The sequence below is a fragment of the Centrocercus urophasianus genome, unplaced genomic scaffold (genome assembly GCF_019232065.1).
Source record: "Centrocercus urophasianus isolate 14NV4802_14NV808 unplaced genomic scaffold, USGS_Curo_1.0 seq_13, whole genome shotgun sequence".
Lineage (NCBI taxonomy): Eukaryota > Metazoa > Chordata > Aves > Galliformes > Phasianidae > Centrocercus > Centrocercus urophasianus.
Window position 1 is genome coordinate 9,590,220 of NW_024884475.1, and position 11,377 is coordinate 9,601,596.

Genomic DNA, 11,377 nt, shown 5'->3' on the forward strand with positions numbered 1-11,377 from the left:
TGTATAAAACATGAATGTTTTCATTATTTATGATGACATTTACAAGGAAGAGCTTGGGGAAAATATTTCAAATTATGTACAAATAGTAGTCTCTGTGTTATTGCTGTTAGAGTACAGAATTTTTCATAGGTATATTGATATCCTTATTAGTTAGCTTCTTTTGTAATCACACATGAAGATTTCAGACAGCATGTAGGAAGTACAAGGGAAATACAGAGAGATGAGTAGTACAACTTCATCTCAAGTTCTTGAAGTCTAGGATAAATACAAGAATCTTCGCAGAATCCTTCACAGCTTATTGGTTTGCATCTCACTGGATGAAAAAAAACAGTCTGAAAGGTATTTTTCTCTTGATTTGCTGGCTGATAGCCAAAGTAAAACATAATTTTTCTTTGATAAGCTAGTTGTATAATACTTCCACTGTTTAAGTGAATCATCAGTCATATTCTGAGGAGACTCTTGTTTATTACAAGAGACAAAACAAGAACTATAGGAGGTACATAAGTCTCTACAACCACTTTCTAAATTTTCTTTTTAATTTAATTATTCCTGTTAAAAAAGAGTGGCACAGAGATCAGGGCTAGGAAAAAAGTGAAATGTGTCAAATATGGAGTGGTCCTTTTTAGAACAGCAAGTAAGAGGTTTCATGGCTCAGTGCTACTTGTTGAACTTCTTTCACTTGAATTTGAATTCATTTTAAACTTAAAAGCTGTTTAAACCATAACTCATTCAGTAAGAGTCCTCCGTTGCTTGGAAAAATGACTGTTTCATGGATTCTGAATCACCTCCTGGTGAAAATGATGCTTACTGCATAGCTGGAAGGGAGGTGTCTGAAGCAATGCAGGAAATGTTACTGGTGACTCAATGGGTATCTGTCCTCTTTCTTAAGGGCCAAATTGTGGTTTTATGCAAGCCCCAAAGGACAGAAAGTATGTAGCTCTCTTCTCTTCAGAGAATACTATGAGTTACTACAAAATTCACCTACTGCACTCTGAATCTTCTTCTGTATCTCAGAATAGGAAAAAATCCTTGCTGACTTTTTACAGTATAAATCATGCTGCTGTGCCAGCTCACTTCCCCCTGGTGTGTATATATAGGACAGGTATAAGAGCCATATAAGCATTCTGGAGACGTATGCTGGTCTCTTCTGTGCTGTGTGGTCCATGTAGTTATGGCTGAAAATCAGGGCATCACATGTCCCTGTACAGAATTAACAATGAAATAATGTCTCAGCAAAATGCTGCAATAAGTTTCAATTTTGCTGCTGGTAAGGAAGAACCATTTGAATGATATCTAAATATATGACCCAATAAACATAAAATACTGAATCAGTGGAGCCTAAGAATATTTTCCACTCTGGCTTGCCTCAGTCCAAACTATATAGTTATGTATCAGCTAATTTAAACCTCTGTCTGTCTTCCTGTCTGCTTGTCTCTCTTTCTCTCAGATTAAATTGCAGCATACTTTACATCATGCATTGTCCTAAGTCTTGTTATTCTAATTCATCTTTGTGTATTCATAGGTCTTATAAGCTTTTTTTGGAGTAAATTTCTATGTAAATAAAATTTGTTGTTATTGTTTCTTTAATATGATTAGAGTTCAGGGACCTTCATTTGCATTATAACCTCACTATACAAATTGAGTACATTAAAGACCACTCTGGCCTTGACATTGAGATCTCTAAATTAGGAGCACATGTTTAATATTCATAGTCAGTTCCTTGTAGGAGTATTTTGAAAAGAAATCCAAAGCACACTTTAAGCTGGAGAAATAAACACTGTTTGTTTATCAGATTGTCTGTATTTCATTTCCTGAACTAAACAGCTAAAGTCTGTTTGCACTTCTGACGTTGCAAGTCTTACAAGCTGATCCAAAAGAACATCTGTCCATTTGTTTTTAAGATTGGACATTGCAGGAGAAAAGAAGGAGTGGGTGGGCAAATTAGACTTTAACAAACACATCAATTTGAACATAGTGAGAACTTCCTTAGCTGTCTTCATCAGCCGAGCAAGTTGTATCTTAGAAATGTACTTCTAAAAACCTTTCCCCCCAGTCTCTAACAGCAGCAAGGAGTCATTTTTCTTCTTTATGTTCTGCTCAAACCAATGCCAATAAATCATTTTTTGAGGTGCTGATGAGTCCTAAAATGTATTCCAGAAATACTTTCTCTAAGTATACCAAAAGCAAATTTAAAAAAAATCAGGAGCTTACTCTCCTTTAACATGAGCTACAGCTATTCTGAACTCACCATGTTTGATGTAAGAAAAAATAGGTAGGCTTTTGGCACAAACACAGGATTATTTGAAGGAAATACCACAGCCTGCTCTATTCTTTGCTGCTTCTGGCCAAAAGAACAGTTTGTGTTAGTGCATTTAAGGAGAAGAAATTCAGATTGTTAATAGCAGAACTGGCTTAGAAATCATATGCTTTAAATTCTTTCACAGTTTTAATAAGTCTTTTTCTAGCTGTTGAAGAGGGGATTTCATCTTAAACTTTAATCATTAAGGGATCTGCAATGAGAAGATACATTCTGCTTTTCAGCACAAGTCTAGAATAGAACTGTCATTTTTCCTAGAAAATATGATTCATAAAAATGAAGGGTATTCAGAGGAACAAAAATAGTGCTTAGGAAAACTGTTTGAGGTATGACTGTATGTGTAAGCAACATGGGTAGATCTGGTCGAAGAGCATGTTTGAAGAGGTGGGAACAGAGAATGAAAGACTGAAGGAAAAGACCTCCTTGCCTTTCCTCAAGGATATCCAAGAACCAAAATTTTGAGACTTTCTTCTGAAACGTAGAAGACTCAGACTCAATTTTTTAATCTTTATGATCAAGAGATAGGACTTTAGTGTTCTTATGTTGGAGGTAAATATTCTATCTGCTGTGGAAGATACAGGGTTTTTTTTTTTACATAATTTGTAATAATTTTAGGTCTTTTGCAGAAGCAGAACAAAAACAAATATCAAACTGTTGCTCAGATTTTATGCTTTGCAACCCACCCTCCTATAGGGACTTCCATGCCACTTTCTTAATTGGGCACAGATACGGTATGAAGGGTCACTTGAAAAGGCCATTTGAACATGCTGAGAAAGATCTCAACCATCTGTAAGAGTATAAAAGACATTGCATCAAGTCTATGGGTACAGCATGCAAGCTCAGCTAGCTGCTGAGAGGGGTTTGGTGGTCTAGGCAGATCTAAGGACAAGCCATTTCTTAGCAGATTTGTATGTATGTTTGTAGTTCTCTAAAAATATTGCTGTACTGTTTCTTAGTCCTTCTCTCTTCAAAAAGGCATACTGTGACACCAACTGCTATCAGTTCAGTATGCATGGGGATATGTGAAAGAATAAGAAATTTCCTTAAATTCAAACCACGCTTTCGTGGGTTCTTCAGACAAGACGTGTCGCCAGAGCCCCACCACAGTCTGCTCCAGTACATAGATTTGTGTTTGTGACTTGAATTTGTGGAATCAAGAGTTGCATGGAAATGATCATGAGTCATAGAAACTCCTTATTCTTCTAATAAACAGCAATAGTGCGTTGGAGGAAAATACAAACTTAAGTGAAATTTTGTTTCTTAGCTGCTGAGAAACTCCCTATCAATATTTTTGATACTCATTTGATAATATCTTTGTAAGCCAACAGTGAAATATAAACCTAGTGAAAATTCATGATGTCTAATTTTTGCAACTCTGTTGTTCAAAAATTCGTATTTCCTTTATTGTCTATGTGGAAGGATGTGTCAGGTGTTTCCCCAAGGTTATATCCTGAGCGCAGCACTGTTCATGGTAAAAGCTGACCACGAGATGAAAGAACAGAAAAACTGAAGCTTTATTTTTACTTTTTGCAAACTAGAGACGTTGTTCTTTGTAAATAAGTTGCAACTCAGTAATGATAAGGACACAAGTAATGAACAATCCAGTAATAAAATAGGGAATGTCTGATTAAATACAGGTCTGAAGAACAGATTTGAACTTATGATAAATCATCAGCCTGCACACTGAGTGGGGGAAAACATACCAAAACCAACAAAGCCTCTCCCCTCATTGAAATACATAGATCCCTTGTATGTTTTACTGAAAAGAAACAAATAAATCGCCTTTCCCTTTTTCTTGCTCCTGGTAAGATCTCAGGTGGATCTCTGTGCCTACTTTTCTAAGTCCCACTTCAAAAGAGGTGTGATTCACCTGGAGAGAAACCCAAGACTGTAAAATAATTATAAGTCAAAAAATACACCTTACATGTTAAGATTGAGGGAGCTAAAATTGTTTAGTCATTAAAAAAAAAAAAAAAAAGCAGAAAGAGGACATGATTTCAGTTTTCAAATATGTAAAAGGTTGCTGAAAATATGAGGGTAACAAGTTGTTCTCCATGTTCACTCTGATAGGACAGAAAAAAAGCTGAAAATGCTGCTAGGACTTTAGGACTGTTATTAGGAATAACTTTTTAAGCAGGAAAATAGAAACTGGAACTGACTTTTCAGGAGAAGATATATAACACTGATTTTCAAGGCCTTCTTTGTAAGAAATCTTAAAGTTATTGTTCAGAAATTATTTAGTAAGAATTGGCCTTCCCTTGGGTAGGTGAAATCTTGAGTTTCCTTCTCACTGTCTTCTGATTTTATGACATTGATGCATACAATCTGTCTGAATAACGTTTATAAAATTAGACAGCAAAAGTTCTGCAAAGAAATTAAGAAGTTAACTTGGAGATTCAAGATAAAAGGAAGAAAGAGTTGTGTTAGAATTGGATATGATGAAGGATTTGGTTGAGATGATTGTTGGCTAGCAGTTTCAGTAGTATTATAAAACCACAAGGCAAAACCTAGGTGGAAATACAGTGAGCTTGAAAGTGAAAATGATTGTACAGCTATGTGAATGAGCACACACAAGGGAGTTTGAGGTCTAGAGATGATCAAGGATAAAACGCTGGGGGTGGGGAAGATCAAAGAGAAATATATAACAGATGGAGGGTGGGGGAAAGAGAAACATTTCCTCCAGATGGCATGTATTATCTCCTTGAACGATTGGCAAGATTAGGGTTTTGCCAAAAGGAGGATATACTGTGAAGAGAGGTATAGCAAGTGTATCATATTAAATAATTCAGTGCTATTTAGCTAGCACTAAAAGACTCCAAATATGCAAATTCTTTGTCTTAATCAAGCTTGCGCCATGTGACTATGGTATCACTTGGTATTTAGTCTATAACTAGAGATATTATGTCAAGTATCACAAAACCAGGCTCCTTCTGTCATCCCTCTCTTCCTTAATCTTTCTTGTTGGTACCATCCCATTTTCCATGACTGCTTTTTTCCTTCCCTGGCAGCGTAACAAGATTTAGGGGCCTGCAGATTTTATGAATCTCTTTATGGTGTCTTGGCATTGCAGAAGGATGGTGTGAATGTCTCTGGATTTCAGCCAATCTTTCTGTGAGAGGGTCTGCAAAATGGATGCCAAGTGAGTTGAGGATCCAAAGGCTAAAATAGAAATATAGAAGTAATTGTACATTTGTTTCTGTAATTAATTATAGATTTCAGGGTAAACAATTTAAATTAAAGAAGAAAGCTTTATTCTGTTTGATCCATGAATTGATAAATTGTTCAGTCTTTGAAAAGACTATGAGTTGTACCGAGAGAATATTTCCTGGTTAGGGTATATAAAAAGGCACTATTTGACTAGATGCTTTCCTCATTAAATGTATCTACTTAATCAACCTGAAGGAAGATTGCTGAAGAAAACTGGGTTTAGGAGTACTGCCAGCTTTAACTTTCCAAACTCCTGACCCTTTTCAAATTATAAATTTTAAAATTAATATTCTATATTTTATTTCTTTTTATAAGCTCAGAAGTTGTGTTTTTGAGCACCATCAAACAAGAGCTGGAAAATGGTTTAACGTGAGACTCTCAGATTACTACAAGAGAAAATGTTTTAAGAAAAACATTGCATTTTCATGTTTTGCATTAAAACTATGAGTTGGAAAAATTGGTTTAAGTTAGAGAACTAGAGCTTGGAGATAAGTAGAACTACTTGTAAGGAACTAAATAAAAAGTCAGCTTCTAAGGAAAATCGTAGCAGTGCCTGAATTTTCACTGTGAAGGCTGAGTGGTGGCCTAGGAGTGCAGCTAGTTGAACTTCAAAGCCAAGGTAGCAAAGTTGATAGGATGGAAGAAACCATAAAATGGAAAGCAGTGATTCATATGGGGAGGAGATAAGAATATAATATGGTGTTAGTAGATCAGTCTAAAGAGTTGGTGTCTTCTCATTTATGATAACTTACAACAGACCCTAGAGAAAAACAGGGCAGGCCTGAGCGAACATTTGCCCACCCTAGACAGTACTAACTTGAATAGCAGCAGTTTTCTCACATTCTGCTACAATTCTCTCACACTTCTTCTAAGCTTTACACTGGAATTCTCCAATAATCCTGTGAGCCATGATAACTTTGAGCAAGGGAGTTATACTGCAAAGGAAGATGGTCATTAGAACATTTCACCTGACCTATGTGCATTTTTCTTAGCTGAACCCTGTGAAATAATTGGCCAAAGCAATTTAAGAAAACAGGTGTCACTGTTAGATTAATCTGTTTGCCATAGGGTTTTATTTGCTTACCCTGGCACAATTTATGTGATGTCAGCACACAAAGAATGCTTCTGCAGATAAAGCTAACAGCAAATGACTTCATGAGCGTGTTTGTGACAGATGTGTGCAGTGGGAAGGAACACTGTAGCACAAACTCCAGTACTCATCAAGATGGTGTTATTCCAGCTCATTAATCACATTTCTCTGGTTTGTCTCCATGGATGACTATCTGTGTAACTTCACTAGTGGTTGTGACAAGGCTTTCTGCTTGCCACTCTCTCTACAAAGATCCCTGTTGGAATTCTGCATAGCGCTGAGCCTCAATGAAAGACAAATGGGTGTTCCACGTCTCTCGTGTCTGCTTCACACTCCTTCTGCATTCAAGGCCAAAATCTTCTCTGTGTTTGACATCTTCCACAGTTTTTCATTATTAGAAAAAAAGTTTTCTCAACACACTCTTTTTATTATGTTTGGTTAAAGCACCTGTTAATCTGTTAAAACTTTGATGATGATTGGAGAAAAGAAGAGCACTCTAGATAAAGTTACCTTATGAAATTACCGAATCGTACAACTACAGTGAAATCATAAAGTGTATTTGTAGATGTGCAGAAAAAAAGAAGGATCTATTTTGATATGAGGGAGGAGAATAGGAAGTGCCTTCTTTCTCTCCACTCCAAAGAACCCAGGGGAACGAATGCCATCCCCCAGACTTCTGTGTTCTCCTGGCCCAGTCTTTGGAAAATTTTACTAGTCAAGGAGTGATGCAAGCCTGTTTTTTCATCCCTTACTTGTCATGGTGCAGCTGCATTTTGGAGTTCTGAGAAAAGAGCAGTGACTACATATGGAAGAAAATGGGATGAATGCATCAGCATTTGCAGTGAAGACCATATCTGAAAAGAAATTTAAATAATGTCATATCCATTGTAGCAAGAGAAAACAAGGATTCAACAATTCTATTTTTAGCAATACACATATTCAAGAAGCTTTCAGAAGTTTGGCATGATGAGCCGTGGCTGGAAGGACAGGCTCTTTTTCGCATAATTGCCAGTGTCATCTTATTCAAGGACAACCACAATGAGCCAGCCAGGTCACAAATTGCTAACATTTCTCTCCATGAAGATTCCACTCATCTCGAAATCTCAAAGCTTTATGTTTCCTCAAACTGCTGGCCTCTTTTATGAGAATTTATCTAAAATAAAAATATGCTTTAAAATTCCAGTTGATATCTTTGTGTATATAAGTGGGAGCTAGACAATGCTCTAGCAAGTTTGTGTTTGTTTGTTTCAAATTGAGTGAAAAATTAGAATTTCATTCTTTCAATCTTAGTAAAGGGTTGAGTCCACAGCAAAATCCATGTTTGGGAGTGGCTACCCAGACTATGAATCACAAAGTAATTGTGTGTCGAACTGTACCAATAGTAGCGTAATTTCATTTGCTATTGAACATAGGTGTTAAGAAGATCTTTTAGATGATCCTCCCAGTCAGTGGAACTTGCTGTTGGTGCAGAATTTTGCTGTCTTTGTAGCATGACTATCTCAGCTCTCCCTGAATTATTCTCAGGAACGCTACCTGACTCTTCCCTACTGCTGGCCTCTCATTACACACTCCTACTGCTTGTCCACACCTCCTTCTCTTAGTTCCTACTCTAATCACTCTTCTGAACACAAATAGTCACTCCAGTATGTTCTTGAGAGGTTGCATCAAAAGAGCTACTTTAACCTCATCTTTATCTTCTCATTTGACTTCTTGCAGAACCTTCCTCTCTCTCTGTCCCCTTCCCTCTTTCCCCACATTCACAGAGGTTTCTTTTCTCAAGTATCTGACTTACTTGAGTGTTCATGAGGAACACTCAAGTAAAATACATTATTTGTTGAAGTTAAATCTGTTCTTTTTCAATCTTTAGCTGTCTTTCCCCAGAATTCTGTGTAATGATCTCATTTTATAGTGTTTCATGTTAACCTGAAAAGTTTTTGACTGGTAAAATCTCCATGCATTAATGGAAAAAACACTCCTATAGGTATGTCAACTAAGGGACAAGTTGAACCTTTTAGGCATATTCATACCAAAATCTCAAATGCTTAGTGTAAGTATCCCAAAGTTTTAGTTTGCCAAAATAATCAATCTTGTCTGACTGTTGCATCCAGCCTCCAGAACATAATCAGTCAATTGAACTGTGACCATATTTGTCCCTAAATTTTGTATTCAAGATATTAAGAAGCTTGGCTTGTTCAAATTAAAAAAAAAAAGAAAGAGAGAGGAAGAGAGAGAAATGAAAGCCTTTATCATGTTGAATCAGCAAATAGCAACTCATCTGATACTAGTATTTAGTAAGAAAATATGATTTAGCAGCACAAACCTAAAAAGTTTTTGTTTTACTCCTACTTTTATGGTGCTCTTTTCTTGGAATACACTAAGTGCACACTAAGTGCCAGCAATCTGTTTTTTTACAGTAATTGATGCTTTCTTGCACAGTCTTATTAATTGCACTATTCTAAAACATCTGCTTACAGACACAGTCAACTGGGATTTAGCTGGCTTCTTGATTTCCACTTCTGTCTTTGGAGTTCAAATACCTCCCACTCAAATGACAGAATTAAAACCAAAACAAAACAAAAAATGATCTGCTTCTGGTAAATTTCCCAATGCCTTCTCACAGTTGATCTGAAAGGGAACTGATTCTAGAGCCAAATTCCATGCAGCTTTAATCCAGTGGAACTCATTTGAGTTCAAAAGACACCAGGAGAGATCCAAGCACCCAGCTCTGAGCAAGGAATGCACAACTAGATCCAAAATGTTTGGGACTTGATTTTATTAATCTTGTATAATTTGGCCAGGAGGCAGAGATTAATGTCTTTGCACGTGTGAAAGGTTCCATGAGTTCTTTAATTGACCACAAGTCAGTAATAGTCAGGTTTATCTTTGTCAGCAGTACAGGGTCTCTTTGAAGCATACAGGCAGTGTTTCGATGCTGAACATAGAGGGAATCACAATCCTCAATCCTTTTTGATAAAGCAGCCACTCTTTTATTGGAGCATCTGGAAATTTTTTGAGATCACAACCTTCACTCTGTTTTTAGCTGCTCTGAGCCTGCTTTACAAGATCTAGAAAGATCATAACCAGCATAGTGACTGACTTGAAGTGCTTTAAAATTTAAGAAATCTTAAGAAATAGAAAACTGATAACTAACATTCCTTGTTATACAGATAGACTGCTAAATTTTAGCCTATGTACAAATTCCACAAGGAAATATAGCTTTCAAGGTGCAAATGCAAAGATCAAACTGATTTACCTAGTCAAACAGCAAAATGTACAAGGAACTTATGTATCTTATTCCAAAGTTTGTCTCTTGAATCTGACCTCTCCCTCTTAGATAACTAAATCTGTACTTAAACTAACGCAACTTCAGTCACTCTGATGGAGGGATAGAAAATTATATGAACTGGAGAGCCACAACAGTTCTCTGAGGAGAGAAAATCCTTGCATTACACTCTGGAAGCATTGGGCAGAAGAATAAAATCTTCAGCACAGTGTTGGTGGTCAGCCACGAAACACAGGTTTTTTAGCTGTTTTTACTATTATGCACTATGAGTTACAAAAGAAAAGAACTTTCAGTTCTTCTTATCCATATAGTCAATAGGGTATAAGATGCAACTGATATGATCAAATCTGAGTGTCTGCTGAAGGATTAGACAAAACATTCTGTGACCTTCAACACTAAAGTTTTTCTGCAGTCTCGTGCATGATTCCTGCTTTGAATGACCACAAAGTGCTTTATAGTTTCTCATTCTCTCTGTGATATGACTGTGTTGTTATTTCTTTGCACTCTTGCTCACATTCTGTGACCACTTGATGTCTACAGCTTTAATTTTATTGTGGGTAAAAGGCAATACTAACAATAATTGAAATAACTAAGTAAAAGTTCCTTCAAACATTCTTTTGAAAAAGAGCTTACATATGAACTAGCATTTTGCTTTTTCTTTTGTTCTTAAAGAGTTGTTCACACAGGATCATACTGGCATTGTTCACATGAGATTTACAGAGTTATAAATAACTATGGTGTGTGTGTTTATATAAGGAATATGTATAGATCAGATAGTAAGCAAAAACCCCTTGATGAATATAGTCAATGGAGATTAAAGCGCAATTAATTTGATTCAGTTTGTCAACACAAGAACTGAACAAATATTTCCCTGTATTTTACTGATGTGTTAACTCTGCTGATGGTATGAGTAGCCCTAGACACTCGAGATACCAGTGGACATGTGCTTTGCTACAAATGAAGTCTCAATTCAATGCCATTTTAGATGCTGGAAAGTATTCTGCCCAGTCTCCAAAAGGGCTCTGACACCCCAAAACAACATAGATCTCTCATGTCTTCTTGTATCATGCAGTGTAGGTGTCTTGAATACCTTTTAATCGTAAAAATCACAATTTCTCATGGTATTTCACAGAATTTGAGAATGGTAGGGGTTAGCAGCGACCTCTGGGTCCCTTTGGCCCAACCCCTGCTCCAGCAGAGCCACAAAGAGCAGGGTGCTCAGGCCCACATTCAGGTGGCTTCTGAAGGAGGAAGCCCCACAGCCTCTTTGTGCCAGTGTTCCACCACCTGCACAGTAAAGATCAGTAGAAATGCTATATATGTTATTTTCTTATTTAAACATTTTATGTATATAAAGTTGTGCTGCTTAGGATGTGTACGATTGTGCTGTCCTGGCCAAACTGGATCTTCCCATTTCCTGATAAAGCCTCTTATGATTTGCACCATTGATATCTTCACTCTAAATTCCTTTGATGCATAT